This window comes from Chaetodon auriga, chromosome 20 (assembly GCF_051107435.1).
Source record: "Chaetodon auriga isolate fChaAug3 chromosome 20, fChaAug3.hap1, whole genome shotgun sequence".
NCBI lineage: Eukaryota > Metazoa > Chordata > Actinopteri > Chaetodontiformes > Chaetodontidae > Chaetodon > Chaetodon auriga.
In genome coordinates this window covers 17,171,192-17,187,499 of record NC_135093.1, presented here as the reverse complement: position 1 = coordinate 17,187,499, position 16,308 = coordinate 17,171,192, and the positions used below count along the sequence as shown (strand labels likewise).

The 16,308-nt window shown below is 41.1% G+C and overlaps 1 long non-coding RNA gene across 1 annotated transcript in view; it reads left to right on the top strand.

Moving 5' to 3' along the window:
* The window catches only part of LOC143339557 (uncharacterized), a 92,008-nt gene that overhangs the window by 75,474 nt on the left and 226 nt on the right, over positions 1-16,308 (top strand). The gene's annotated exons all lie outside the window — the stretch shown is intronic.

Sequence of the window (16,308 nt, the reverse complement as noted above, 5' to 3'; positions counted from 1 at the left end):
GCTGTTTTGCTGCTGGTTATGTGCCAGATTGTCTCTCCACCTGAAGCAGTGACTTTCTGCACCCTCGAGCATCAAAAACTGCAACTTCACATTCTTACCCTGTAATTGATTTAATGAGCTTTAGAGTTTCTGGATGGTGGAGTTTACCTTTGGACAAGCAGGCTCTGTGTTTTTCACGTTTCAATTCTTAATGCTAAACTAAGCTTACCGTCTTGGCTGTAGCTTCATATTAAGATACAAGAGCACTATTGATCTTCTGATCTTACTTTCAGCAAGAAAGCAAATAATTTCCCCCAAAATCCTATATTAAATAAATAACAAATACACATCACACCTGCATGTTTACAGTATTGGGTGTGTTGATCTTCTTTATATAAAATGTGTGTATTTTTGAGCTGCCCTGGATCAGCTACAAACTATAGATGTGAAGAACTGTCTTTTACAGAAGCTGCATCAGTAATAAAGTAGAATGAGTGAGGGGGCTCTCTGAATAAGGGAGCAATTAGTAGATGAGTCCTAATCAAAATACACTGAGGTTTATGATATTAGCAGAGGTGGCCCACCAGTAGGCGACGCTGATGATGGATGCTACTGAAAGATGACTTATGAACAAGGCAAAGCTCTCATCCAGTAGGAATCTGTGGCTTGTGGGACAAAACAAAAATCAAAAGCAGAGAGTGGGCACAGGCAGCAGGTCAGAGCACAGCCCAAAATAGAACAGGGAATCCTGACGCTTGTATTTAAAGGGGTGGGAAACACCTCCTCCTAAGTGTGTGTCACACTCACACTCAGACAGAAACAGGAGACTTGACTATAATAAATGAACTGCCACAGCAGTGCTATTTCAGGTTGGGTCACTGGAATAATAAAAGGCTGACGGCACAGCTGGGGCAGCGATCACACGTTCCCTCGCGTGTGGCGCTGAGCTTGTTTCTGCCTTCTGTCGCACACTGACACACAGACACACACAGACATAGAGACAAAGCAGAATCAGACTCCACCATTCAATCTTTACTGATGGAGTTTTGCCTGTCACACACGGAGAATAAAAGAAAAAAAAAAAAGGGTAAGTGATTTGATGATTTGATGAATTCCACGTCATCTGACTGTTTTTAAAGGCTCCATGTGGAGCTGTAGATCTCGAGTAGCTTTAGTATGCAGTATTGTGCATTTATTATAAGATCTGAATGCCACACCCAAAGATGGCAACTATTCAGTCCATTAAGAATTGCTTATTTTATTGCAATACCACGAGTGGCCACTGGGAAAAACCAGATGCAAGGCTGAGTGGTGTCGCCATATCAAGCTCTTATAAGAATACACTCACAATTTTTGTCTGTTCGCAAGAAAACTCCACAGGACATCTTTAAATTAGGCAATGTGATTAAAAAAAAAAAAAATTAAAAAATTATCATTGTTGGTAAATTTGCAATTCATTTTAACGTTTTGCTGCCCTGTGGAAAAGTACTTAGTTAGTTAACTTTTTTTTTTTTTCTTTTTTTAACCAAGAACACACTCAGCCCTGCTTACAGTTAGCATGGAGTCAGAAATCTGAACACAGCTCATGCATATTGAACGTGTTGCGTTGTTGGTGGGACATTTTGGTTCAACAGGTGTTTGTTTTGAGCTTCAGAGCCTGAGGTGGATTGTCATTTTTCTCCAATTAGTTTTCTTCTGATTAACCTTGTCTGATGCTTGTCGCTGCTTGCTGCATGTTTGGGCCTGGCTTTAACTAACTGCTCCTGATGCTAATGACGTCCTATTAAGGCTCTTAATCCACTCTCACACACATGGCCACATAGCCTTTGACACTAAAAGAGGTCATCATTCTCATAGCACAATCAAAAAGCATGTCTTCTGACAAGAATTGGTGAACTGGCCCACCTCTCATATGACTCTTCTTACCCCACAGCATTATTCATCAGTCTCTCCATAGGACTTTCTCCCCTCATCACATGACTGCTCGAGGCTAAGTCCCCACTTCTCCTTCCCCCAGCCACACAGATCAACTCTCAGCCCCCCAGCTTCTGCCCCAGCACTCGATGCCCACCCAGGTCCCTCCACAGAGGGGCTTCCATCCCAGTGAAAACAGGCCTGGTCTGGTTACCCACCGTGGAGATGATGGATTGACGGCTCACTTACGGGAAAGGCAGGGGCCTTCAGGTAAACAAGCGCAGAGCTGTATTAAATATGAAGGAGAGAAAGAAAACATGTTCTACCTTTTGGCTAGAACGAAGGGAAAAGGAGACAGGAATGTGGTTTGTGCTGTATGCATTAAAACCTGAAGCTGACATGCTGCGTTAGAAAGAGTACATGCTCGGGCGTTTGACTTAGGCCAATTCTCATCTCTAAATAAAGTAAATGTGACTTGGTTATTTGTGTTCTAATTGCTTTTCCAAATTAGCGGATTACATTAAGATTGTATCTGCAACTTGTACACTTGACACAGTGCTTCAAACATGAATGCAAGCTTTTAGAAATGCCCTTGGTTCCTTGATAGTGGTGACATTTTTTTTCTCTATCCTGCTCTTTCCTCCAGTAGGCCTACTAAGCAATGATCCATGTGAAGCCAAATCAACAAGGAAATTGGTCTAGATCTTTGCCCTCCCGCATGCGGTATAAAAGCCATTTTGCTCATTACCCTGCCACAAGGAACATTTACCAACATTACTCTCCGATTGGTCCTGATGGCCATAATTTCATCTTCCAACAATCTGATCCTGACAAATTAATTTCTGCTTCATTTTTTCATGCCAAAAAACCCCCTTAATTCAGCAGTGACAAAAACTGAGACGGACAAAATGAGATAATTCAAGTGACCATAAATGATGATTGACCAAAGCTCAAACAGTCTGGGTCTTCCAAAGACAGGAAAGTCTACGTTACCTAAAGAAAAACTGTAGTAAAGTTTTAGCCATATAAATAAGAGGAAATTAATTAAATGCAGGGCGGGTGGTTTGGCGCCATGGAAAGAATACACAATTTAGAGTCTTGCGCCAAGGAGCCAAATGGACAAAATGAAGGTGATCAGTCATATTTTGCTGCTTTTTGACATTAAGCATATGCTTTTTTTTCTAAGAGGTCAGCTAAGCAATTTAGACAAATTGGACAAAATTGCAAAGGTAAACATAGGGAGAGGTCTCGTAATGTTTCTTTCACTCCCTTTTTCTTTCCCTCAGTCTCATTTTCAGACACTATTTTGTTTAGTAAATCCCTTACCTGAATTTTCTGTGACGGTAACAGCGAGACAAAACGACTCCGTCAGGGCTATCAGAGGCAGAACTGTGTCATGTTGTTTGACTGCACCACCATGGATCCATGCCAACTCAAACGGCACTCCCAGAAAATATTACTGCAGAAAATACATTGCAGAATAGTATTTAAACATTCTGTATATATTTAGGATTAATTCTCACAGGCTTCTTGCAATGAATGGATGTGTTGGTAGAGATTTTGTGTCTTGCTTAATTGACAGGATACATGATATGTGATCTTTCAGTCAGTCTTTTTTGTGGATGTACACTAATTGGGAGCTTTGTGATCCGCTTTGTAGTACTCACCCACTGCACATTTTGACATTGAACACGTGCTGCTATGACATCCGCTGGTGTTAGCAGACAAGCATGATTACACTGGTTAAAGAGAGTTGAGTCATCCTCTGTTCCTCCTGCCTGGATTGTTTCATGCAACCAGCAAATCAATCTCTCAAGCAGTTTCTTTCACCAAATTTGCAACAGCAAGCTGCAAGTCGCAAAGGAGATAACCTCTTCTCACTCATTTTACCATATTTAACTGATCAAATCAAATGCTATATGTGAGAATCCTGTGGGACTGGTGTATTTATCTATTTGGTAATGACAGTATTTTGTCCAACATGACACTGTCACTATTGTTTGTGGTGTGGGTTGTGTTTGCAAATCATTTTTCCAAAAAGTTCTCTCCTGGCGCCGTTTTACCAAATCTGACATGCCATCATTTCATTTTCCTTGAAACTTGACACGTTTCACGAATCAAAAGGACTTGATGGCACCACCATTTACTTATGATTTGTGAAACAAAGGGGGAATTCTTCACGATTGTACGGGTTGATCGTGAACTTCAGTGCCCTGTGTGGTGTTGTCCATCAATCCTATCAACACTGCAAAATAGAGAATACGCGATGTGATGTGGATATGAATTAAATTGCTCTTCCCCTGGGATTCATACAAGTGGCTGCAGGGTCAGCCTCAGTGCACTACTCCGGGGTCGACTTGTCAGCCGAGAACCAGCCATTGCCTTTCAGCACCATGTTTCCATGTGGTACAATAATGGCAAGATGAATCATTGACTAGAGGTACACACACACACTCACTGAACCCATTGCTAACACTTTTTGGTCTAGACATGTGTGCAAGGTGCTGAAAAGTGAGAGCGGGCAGCAAGGTGACTGGTCGTACTGACCAAAGAAATGAGGTTTACACAGGGAGAGTAACAAATAGAGGTTGCTAAGACACTCAAAGGATGGCTGCTGCAGCTTTTCTATTCTTTAACAAGTATTTACAGTTAGTTTTTTTTTCCCCTTTTTGTTGCCCGCTGGAATCCTTGCTCAGTCATCACTCCCCCTCGACAGTTTCAGTGAGGCAGCAGTTCACATTTGACAGATTTTTATGCCACATTATTAGCTTAAAGTATCATTAAAACGATGATTGTGACCACACGTTTAGTAAGGCAGAGTATGTAGAAATAAAACATTAACCATCCCTTTAAGTGCTGGGTTCTTGACTGTTCGGTTTGTTGTCATCTATTTATCTAATGACTCCTTCACAGTTTAGACAGTGGGCTAGATTCTGTCCACTCCTGTATGCCTAAAAAAGCACAGTGCTGCCATAACCCTAATCACCTAATTGCCCTGCCCTGCCTCATTAGAAAACAAGCCTAACTGGAAAATCACCTTAAGTGGCCTAAATTAATGAGACCTTCACATTGGACGCTGAGTCATCACAGGCCTGAGTCAGGGCGACGTCACCACGAAGGAAATGGCTGCTCCATAAACTGTCAATGGGCATTTGGGCCGCAGTGGAGAGGCTGACGCTGACCTTCTGACTGTCATTATACATGTCACACTATTTGGTATGTGTGATTGTTGTGAGCATGTATTGTACTGTATGACTTTTGGCCACACCAGAAAGTGGCACAGCAAAATGAATCTTGCAAAATATTTGGTTCTAGAAACTTAGTGACGTTAGCAGTGAGCTCACAACTAGCCAGCTGGGACATGTTAGAGCTAGTCAGCCACAATTGCTCCACAGGCTTCTTTCTATTTTCTCTGTACTGACATTCTGGACTGCACACCATTTAATTGAATGAGTTTTATTTGAAAAGCTCATGAGCTAACAAGGTCGCTGACGAAGCTTATCAAGCTTATCAGCTTGAGTTTCTAACGGAACAATAAGCTATTTGACTGCTTTCGTAAAACACAGTTGATTCAAAAGCTGCTATGGTGAGCTAACCACTAGCAGCTGTGACATCCTAGCAATAGCTTCTAGAGCCTCTTTGTTTTGTCGTGCTCTGCGCTGGGTCATTTCCTCCCCCTGGCATTTTGTTGTTTGTACACTTGTGCTCTCTATACAACATTTTATTCAATAAAGAGTTTTATTACAAGGAAAAATAGCTGTCCAAGCTAACAAGCTTGCCGACCACTCGGTGGCTAAAGGACATTACCATTTCTACCTAGAAAATCTATGGAAGTCTGAGTATTTTCATGTCCAACTTGGTGAATTAAAGGTTGTTAAGACAGTTGAAATAAATTAAATGAAATAAATTGTTTTTTTGTTGTTGTTGTTGTTTGTTTTGTTTGTTTTGTTTTTTTCTGAGGAGTTTGAAGAAAGTGTGTTTCGCAATGCTAAAATTGTGGATGGATGCTGGTGGTCTTGGTAAGATCGATTTACCAATTTCAAAATCTATTGTTCCCATTCGTCATTTGGACATTAAAATGGAGTTTCTCCCATTTCCCTGGAATACTGAAATCTTCCAGGAAACATGGACCAGGCACCAATTTTTCTAATGGGAACCCTGCCTGCAAGTAAATGCACCAATCTTAGCGATTCAATTGTAATTAATGTACTTTGATGCCTGATGCTGGTGTGATCAGACCTTAAGGGTATTTGGAGCAGGAGACATTGCAGGAAGACTATTTTGTCTTTTTTAACGTAAAGTTATAATGAAGTACTCACAAACAAATAGTAACAAAACATCTTAAACATGCAAAAGGATATTATTGGACTTGACGGTAAATGCCATCCAAATAGGCAAGATGACTCCAGTGATGACCCCATTATTTTACAGCCACTGAGTATGATGACTTCATTAAGTTCACTCCCATGGTGCTGCATTCCTACCTGTTCCCCTCTGACCCTCGGCATGCTGTGTGGACGGCAGGCATGCGTCTCTGGAGCAGTGGAGACTCACATATTCTGGGTTAAAACAAGTGGTAGAATATCAACACTGTCAAGATCATTATTGGATAACGGAGTGAGTGGAAGGACGGCGGTTGAGGGCTGGTTGTAACTTTCCCAGTTACAATGTAGACAAACCCCTTTCTTCTCTCTCTTCTGATCAACCCTATCTATCATTTCACTGTCTGCTTGAATCTTTTCTTTCATTTGTCTCTATAATATCTCATTTTTATGTCCAGTTTCCCATTGCTCGAGATGTCAGTGTGCTTCGCTGCTCTTCTCTCTCTCAAACAGCTGCTTTTATACGAAAAATATTGAAGGTTTACACATACAGACATTTAATTTGTGCTTTTATTCAAGTTTTTTTTTTTTTTTTTTTTTTTTTTTTTAATGTACGTTTGTTTGCATGCTAGCCTGTTGTCATGCAGTGTGTCCTGGGAGAAACTCTAGAGAAACTTTCCATTATAGCAAATTGTCCTAGCTCTGTTAAATGGACTGCTTGATTATTTAGTACAGCAACGCTATTTGCTTTCCTTTTGAGAGTTCGATGAGAAGATCGATCAACCCGACTTCAGTAACTTTTACCTTTTGTGGAAAAGTTGATATGATGCATATTTAGTCAGTTTAATTTGTACACAAACAGAAATCTAAATATCACATATTCTGACTTTAAAGGAAGCTACATGATGTATTTATTTGCTAATAGCAGAATCTAACTTCCTGTAAAAGCTTGCAAAGCTGTAGAGCTGCTAGTAGGTCTGTTTATGAACTTAGCCAGGCTAGTTGCTTCCCCTGCTTTTAGTCTTTATGCTAAGCTAAGCAAACCACCTCCTGTCCCAGCTCCAGAGAAGCCTCACCTGAGTAAATTCAGAGGAAACTGTGATTTCAAACGTTTGCGATTAAGTGAACAGATGCGTATGAGTTTATCGGTGTGTTCTGTCCTACAGTAGGCCAACCATCTGTCTCTCATCTTCTAAAAGTATTTAGCGTTCACTTCCCCTCTGCCTGCCATCCACCTCTGTGGGAGACGGAGGTGTTGATAGTCGAGAAATGATGGTTCTATTATTTTGGCAAACTCATCACTCCGACCTCCGTCTTCAGCCTCGGGTGATGTAACTGCAGCCAGACAGTATGGTGGATTGAGTTATACAAGCATGCACTCAAGGTAGACTCTGCAGCCATGAAAACTCAAGCTGGTTGTATGGACCATTTTTTATTGTCTCCAGCTGAGCCAAACTAAAAAAAAAAAAAAGTGTCTGGGACAAAAGGGTCTGAAAGATTTGAGCTGTTCAGGAATTAAGCTTGTGCTTGTTTTTCAGCTATTGTAAGCATATAACTAAGCAACTCATGAAATGATTTCTGCAAACACATGCAATCTGGAGATGTGAACAAAATATTCCTTAACTTGAACCTAACTTACATGCTTTTGCACAGAATATTTTTACACATTCACAAATGAGAAAATGTGTGAAAATCAATCACTTTTTTATATCAAAATGTAGCCTAAATTAAAACGACTCATTCTTTTTCACTCATTTCTTACCACGACATTTATGATGTTGTAAGTTGAGCATTCCAGCTAACTAAGTTACCTGTTTACAGTGGTTCGAGGCTAGCATGGCTATGAACAGGTGGAGCTACTCCACTCTACTCGATACCTCACTATTGTTGCATACTGGTCTGTTGCTTCTGTTAAACCCTCGAGATGTTACAGATTAAATCAGAATTGTCACAAGATGATTGAAGGCAAAGACAGAAGATTGCTTTTGCTTTAGTTTCTTTTTGACGGGTATTTATTACTCGTTTTGTACATCTGCTTAACAATCACACAGAAAGGAAAATCACAATGTGATTGAACTGCTCACAACTCATATCCAAACAAAGAATATCGAGGAGATGCAAATAGATATTGCTTCATTTAATTTGTTTGTGGGAGTGAACCTCAGCTTAAACCATATGTCAGTTGTGTCAGTGGAGGTGCAGCTACAGTAACACTGTATAGTACCATCATTGTGCATGCAGCTGGTGAACTGTGAGCAGCGGTCACTCTGGCCTGTAGTCCTCTTGCAATCCCCTGACATTGATCAAGTGTGACTACAGATGACGCCACCTCCACCTCTCCGTTTGATCCCCCCCATATCTATTTTCCCGACTCCATCCAGTGTCTCCATCACTGTCTGCCCAGACAGACAAAGGCAATTCAGGTATCCCTAGTTTGATTTGGGTCAGGGCCTCCCAAAACTAATACCTGTAAGCCCTATAATATGGTAATTTGTAGCGGCTGGGTTAAGGAACGTGGATTTATCAATAATGGGGCTAACCGGGCTCATATTAAGCTTAGATTTGGTTTTTGGAGGGAGACGAGGGGCACACCGAGGGGTTAGGTGAAACAGAGGTTATTCAATAAGGGGGTGGTTGTTATTCCAAAAGGGAACCAGGGGAACTTATAGGCTGTCAGTGAGCAGGCACTGACAGCCTCGTAGACTGACACTCCATGTCTCTCCCATGGGGGAAATGGGTAGATGACATGCATGTGTATACATACATGTGTATATGAACACACAGATATTCAGTGAAGCACATGGGGGTTTCTGAAAGTTCCCTCACATGAACGTATCCTGTATCATGTCTGCAGGTATTGTAGCTCTCTCCTGGATGCTCTGTAGCAGCATCCATGTGTATGTTTTTACGGGCTTTTATTATAAAACAGAGATTTTCTTAAAAGAAGCAGATTTTCACCCAGACTTTGTCCCAAAGTGTCCAAAAGTTTGTTTTGTTTATTGCAAGAAGACATGTATTCTACTGTTTGTAAAAAACAAGGTTCTCAAACACAGTCCAGCATATGCTGCGAGTGCTAAGAAACGGGATTTCTGACCAGAAAACTGGAGGACAAAACTTGCAGATGAGCCTGTCCGGACTTTCCTCTAAACTTGCTTTAATTTTTGTTTTATTCTAATGCTGATACAATAAATGATGGGTAATGAAGCTGGGATGCAGCCCTGACACATAGCCTTTGGAGGCCTGCCATTGGCCGATTTAGTGCTTGAGGGGGATATTTTATGACGATGTGTTGTAGTCTTTGCAGTCAGCGTGTAGGAATTACACGGACTTTGCTAAAAGTTTTAAACACCAGCCCAGAATTTCAGCCATTTTGAATCATCAAAATAAACACCAATAAATTAGCAGATCATTTATGTTTCATTTCATTAGAAGCTGGAAAAAAAAAAAAAACAGCTGCACTTGCAATAGAAACTCTGATACTATTCTTTGTACCTTAGTTACTCAGAAGAGTAAAACTGTTTGCCAAACTGTTCCTCTTCAGGACTGAGAAACAGTGTTCAACTAACATGAAGTGAAAAGTGGAATTTTTGCGTACAAGCGAGTGCACGCGCGCACACACACTGACGTAAGATAAACAAAAGGAATTTATTAAGTCCCCTACCCACTGTCTTTACATCATACCTGAATCCTGAGCCAGGGAAGTGCTGTATAATGAGCTGCAGATATGAAAGCAGCTCTCCAGGCAGCAGGAGGCAGACTTCTTTACACTGTGAAGTGTTTTTGGCCTAACTTATCTTCTTTCAAATCTCTACGGACAAAACAGGAGCAGACCTGGCAGATGGTTGTGATAAGATAAAACCACCTCCACGGAGAATGAATGTGAGCGCATGCGTTGGCGGATCTCTGGGGCTGTTTACGAGGACAAACTGTCCTGGATTCTGTGCTGTGGTCCATTTTAATCATTTTCGCTGAGAGTTTGATTTTGGGCGCATTCATTCATTTTCTTCTCTTAAAATCGACCATTCATCACTGATAGACTAAAATATGGGCAGATTTATTTATTTAGTGAACTGTGTTACAAATGTAGCCATCACAAAGGCCTATTATGAAGGTCTAGAACATGTTTACTTTACATGAATTATGTGGAAACACTGAGGTTTGCTCTTTTTTTGTGGCTGTCGTGTTACAAAGAATGGCCTGCAGTTGAGAGATACCAGAGATTTGTGTTACATCGCACGAAGATTTGACTTTCATTTGGTGTCACGCAAATCCATGGACTTGAAAGATGGCATCCATGCATCACGTTGCAGTTCTCATATATAGTCTGCGCCATCTTAGTTTGCCCTTAGATCCTCAAAAAAAGGGGAAAAAAAACCTCGAAACACTGACATATGCTCACTGGATCTGGTTGTGACTGTGGTTGTGTAGTTAATTAGAGCCAATGTGGCCACACTGTTAATCACCTCCACCCCAACCTGCTCACAGTTTGTTAATGCTGGATCTCTGAGATTACCTACACATAATGAACTCATTAATTACGCTCTCTTTATTGTGTTTTTAATTAGTCATGTCTTCATTGAGAGAATCAGCAGTGTTGTTTTTTTAAATTTTTTCCCAGGAGCTCAGTGCTATTTAGCGTTTCTCATAACTGCTGCTCAGTGGTCAGTTTGAAAGAGAGAATAAATGATGTGTCGTGCACTGGAGCGACTGGAGCTGTGAAAAAAAAGAGTGCCGGGGTGTGTGTCTGCTTTGTTTCCAGTGTATTTGTTTTTGGGCGAGTTGTCTAAGGAATGGCAGTGTTCATTGTCTGACAACGGTTTCTGACAGTGCTCGCTCGCCAAGTGATTGTTTATCTAAACATGATGAGGGCTGAGAAATGTGTCTCGAGGTATGTGTATTCATGTGTGATTTCGGGACCCCTGGGCACGCTGCAGGCACAGCTCGATCTGGAGGAAAAGTGCTCGTCGCCACTCGCAGCCCTACAAGTGATTTGTGAGGCCGCTCCCAACAGGCGAGTCAGCCTCAGCACAAGTGGAAATGTTTTTCTAATTTGTATATTTTCGGAGGCAGAAACCAAAGCGCCTGTGTGTGTTAATTAGCGGCTGTAAAGTACTTCATGATGTAGCGCGGCACATCAGCATTGCATTGTAACAAAGCGTCGCAGGCCTGTGCGACCACTGCTTCTGCTACTGCTGGTTCCCACTCAGGCCCTTGCTTATTTCATCTCTGTTTTGTAATGGAAGTCAGATGCGGTGGTGTTTACAACAGGCCTGAATCAGTCACATGCTGTCTAATTAGCTGCAAATGGGCAGACGGCAGCGGCTCAGATATTCTTTCTGTGAGTAGTCATGAGTGGCGAATCAAACCCCAGTCTGATTCTACATGATTGTCTACAGTGACAAGTACAAGTATCTAAGCGAGGGAGGCAGTTTTTGGTGTACTACAATAAGGAATTATGGTTTAACACAAGAGGAGAGTCTAAAAAAGACACACGTTCAAGACACAGGAAAGCATATTTAGTACAATGGATGTATATAGTAGAATTAGCACAGGTTTAAAACCGAGATTGAACCCACATCTGACCTGACCTGACCAAACCTGAAAGGTACTACCAAATTTGCGACCCAAACCAAACTCTGGATCTGCAGCTCATATTTGCTTTACTCCACCCATTACTGATTCGCTCGCCAGTCACATGGGCTACACCACTGTCTCTTTATCTGCTCCCATCAGACCTTCTGCCTTTACTTGAAACACAACATACATGGATTTTGTCCATTAGCAGCCTGAGGTAGAGAAAATTAAAATTAAATGAAATTTGAGCCAAACTCAAGGCTAACCAGACTTTATGAAATGACCTGAAACCCAAAACTTTATTAGTCCGATCAAGTCCAAGATGCCTAAGTGTACATTAAAACATCAAGCTTAAATATATTATTTCTGTATACAAGAACTGCATGTTTTCTAACTGAACAGAAAAAGAGCTGTAAAGTTTACCTTTCATTCATCCACTCACACACAGTCACACACAGATGCAGGGACACTTTGACCCCCAGTAGAAATTAAAGGTACTACTGGAGTTTTCTTGTAGACAAACACTGAAGGTTTCTCACCAAATGCAGTGTTTACCCTTCACAAAACAAAAGAATGAATGTATTTCCTACCTCATTAAACAGTTTCACTGTGTATTTTTTGAATATTGTAAAACCTGCACTGTTTATACCCATGTTTGCTAGCTTGCACTCTTCCACTTCTGTACCTTTACTGGTTCATTATTACGTTTCTTGGCCCATTGCCATTACCAGCTGTCAATCAGTGGAGTGGTGTGACAGCAAGACACAAACAAAGCAGGGACCCATGCATCAAAACACACTCCAGCTCTAGCAGTGCTCAAAAATTCCTCAGGGTACCTTTAAAATGCAATGATAAACATGTACATGAAGAAAAGAAAGTTTTTAAGTGTGCAAAATTTATAAAGTTCTGAAAACAAATGAAGAAAACAAGCTACTGAAAAATAAAGATGTTGCAGAAAGACAGAAGAACACGTCAAGACAGGAAGTGTTTTTTGGTTAAACATGCATTCAAAATAAAAAAAGACAAAAAGACTAAATCTGAAAAGAATCATGAAAAAACTCATAATAAATCTGTTAGACAGTTTAAAGAGTACTCACAGAATAATGACAGTAAAATTAGAATATAAATACGTATTTTCATCCAAAATGTTTCAGAAAATACAATCAGGACACTATGGCCACAAGATAGAGAGGTCCACAGTCTGCATAAGAAAGGCCATTTCCATGTGAATGAATGAGTCACACTCACCCGGACTCCTCCAAACTATTGATTTATGAGAAATGTTATTCTTACCCACACATGTGCCCCTGCTACTGGCTGTATAGCAGCCATTTAACTCTACAGAGCGACACATCTGAAGGCGACCTGTGACTCTGTTCATGAATGGAAGCAATGGCAGGGGAGGTCCTGTCCCATTGTCCACTTCAATTAATCTTCACCCAGGACAAGGCCTCTTTCATCCACTTTCCCTGCAAGTCTTTTATTGGGCTGTCCCAAAACGGGTGGGCGATGATGGCCCCACAATTCAAAATGAAGCTCGGGGAGGTCAAATGTCGGATGTGTGGGACGGCATGAAGAAGAAGTAGAGGAACAGGAAGTGTTGGGGTCAGGACAAGAAAGCACGAGGGATGGGTGGATGAATGGAGGAGAGAGGAGAGGGAGAAATTCCAGCTATGAACTTGAACTCTGCAATAAAAGTAGGAAAATAAGTCAAGCTGCAAACACCTGCAAGTTCCCTAATAAATCACAGAGGTGCCAACAAAGAGGGACTCGGTATTGACTGAGCATGCATATCAAGCTTTGGTATTTTTGGTATTTTGCCCTATTTAACTTTATCTTAAAATGTTCACCATAGGTTTCAGTTCGTTTAGGTCAGCATGTAAACACAGACAGAAATTATATCAAAATACTTTAACAATGAGGCTTATTATCAGTTGTCCATCCTGGTCTCAATGAGAGAAGTTTCCCACCACTGGATAGCATGCTGATATTTTTGCTTTTATCTTTCCTTCCTGTCAGAAGGGTGTGGCGGGAAGGAGTTTCCGATGCTAGTCGACCATTTGACAAGGACTTTGGCTAAAGCACCCTGACACCTTCGGGGTGCACCCAGCCACGCTGTGAAGGAAACTCTTTCAGATCATTTGTTTTCATGGTTCTATTGTTATCCATCTTTGCCCAAAGCTTAAAACTGTAACTCTAAATATATCCAATATTAATTCCTGGTGGTAAATGATATTGCCTCCAATATGCTGTATAGTGATGGTGCAAGTGTGAAAGATCACATTAGTATGGAAAGGTGCTTCACTGGAGTTGCCAAGAATATTACTGAAAATAATTCTACAAAGAATCTACACAAGTATGTACAGATAGAGATAATAACAATAATACTGAATATTAATAAAAGTTATTACTGGATGACCAGATTAATAGCTTTGGATGAATACTGATGATCACATCACTATTAAAAGTAAATATTATTGCCAGCAGCTTTGCGTTGCCAAGTATTACGGAATTATCATGGGATGTTTCCATTCAAATGCTACGTTTCCCACACACTCCCATTTTCCTTCCAGCTTCAGGAAGCCAGTCGCCAAGCCACTGTAGCGGTAGAAAGCCACCATTTCCCATCACAACCAGATGTATATCCATCTAGTTCCATGGTTTATGGATGACACAAATATACACACGCTCACAAACATTACAGCTTGGTGTTTTGTATCTCCAATAAGACCCTATACTCCTCTGCTGGCCTGATTACCATGTTTGTGTTACGCCATGAGTTCATTCCAGTGGTCACCAGTGGAATGGTTGGACAGTTACACTGCAGCGACAGCTTAAAGAGCCCCAGTGACACACACATTTAAACTGGCACCAGGGCTAACTGGTTGGTTGATGATCATGTCAATTAGATCTGAAGGCAAGGATTACAAGCCAGGAGGCGCACAGACGCAGCCTCACAAAACACACATCTGCACACACGTGTAGAAGGAAAAAGACAGTGTTCTAACACTATGGAAAGTTTATTATCCTGCGTTTCCTGCCTGTGAGCTTTTCTAAAGGACAGTTTTCTTTTTGGTTTTCCTTTGCCTGTATCCCTGCAGTCCTGTGTGACCGCTGTGACCACCTTCTGATGGGATGTGCCTTGAATCTGCTGCAGAACTCAAATGGGTGGTTGGAAAAGAATGGCTGCTGAAGTGAACCAATCATACAAAATATCGGAGAGCATCCATAAATCCACTTCACGCTGTGCACAGTGGAAGTTCAGTAGGATGAAGCAGACGCGGGTGTGTAAACATGTCTTGTTGAAATAAAGACCATCGGACACACACGCACCTGCTCTTCCCCGTGACTTGCTGCTGCTGTGCTTTATGTGGCCTGTAGTGGTCTGTAGAGGAATGCCGAACAGAACCACAAATGGACCAGACACACAGCCAGATGACATAAAACTCAACTGGCTGGTTCCTGTTCTCTCTGTTTCTCTGTCTCTCTACTTCTCTTCATCCTGCTTTAAGTTTTTTTTTCCTTGTTCTGTTTCCATTCCAGGGTCAAGAGGCCTTCCCGCTGTCTTAAAACTTCTTAATCTGCTTTGTTAAATCCACTTTTTAATGGAATTATTCTGTTTATGCTTCTAAATACCCATCAAACTTTATTCCTCTTAATACTTTATTAAGCTTACTGTCTTTATATCCTCTTTCTGAGTTTGTCCTCTCCCCATCAAGTCATTCTATCTGCCCTAGTTGCTAGACCACAACAACCTAGCCTAGCTTGCTAACAAGCTAGGTGGGTTTGTGAGCCTGGTTCGCTACACAGCATCAAATGTGTTAATGGCCACAGTCAGTCAAACTTTTAGTCTGTGGTTGCTCAAGCCAACCAGACCTAGCTAATGCTGGTAAATCAATGGTTTGCTTCAATTTCTGAGTAAAAATTCCAGCTCACAACCAACCCTATTTAGCTAGGATTAGCTAGGTATCGTGCAGCTTTGTTAAGCTATCAATAAAAAAAGTTACTGTCTGTTACTGTGTCTATAAACTATGTTTACTTACAGCAGCAGCCTCGAGTTTGTTGATCAGAATTACTTTAGCACTGATGTTGCTTTAGCTAATAGGAGCTAACTGGCTAAAGTTGGTATCACTTTCTTGACAGGCTTTTGTAAAGGATCATTTTGTTCAGTTTCTGCAGTAAAAATGTCAGGATATGTCTCATTTTGCTAGCCAGGAATTCATTTCTTGACAGCAAAATGTGTGAACCATCAGAAACATGACTAACTGAATAACGGACACCCTATAAACAGACTTGAAGCAACTTGCTACCCTAGCAACATTAAGGCTACAAACAAACCATAATGCAACAGTTTCTGTAGCAGTTGACGTGACACTGGCACTCTCCTTACTCAAAAGAATATCTGATAGCTGTGAATACATTAATTTCCTCTAGTCATCGTGACCTCCACTTTATCAAATTTCAAGAAAAATAAATTCAGGCCAATATGCTATTTTCTTCCATTCCTCTATTTCTCCCT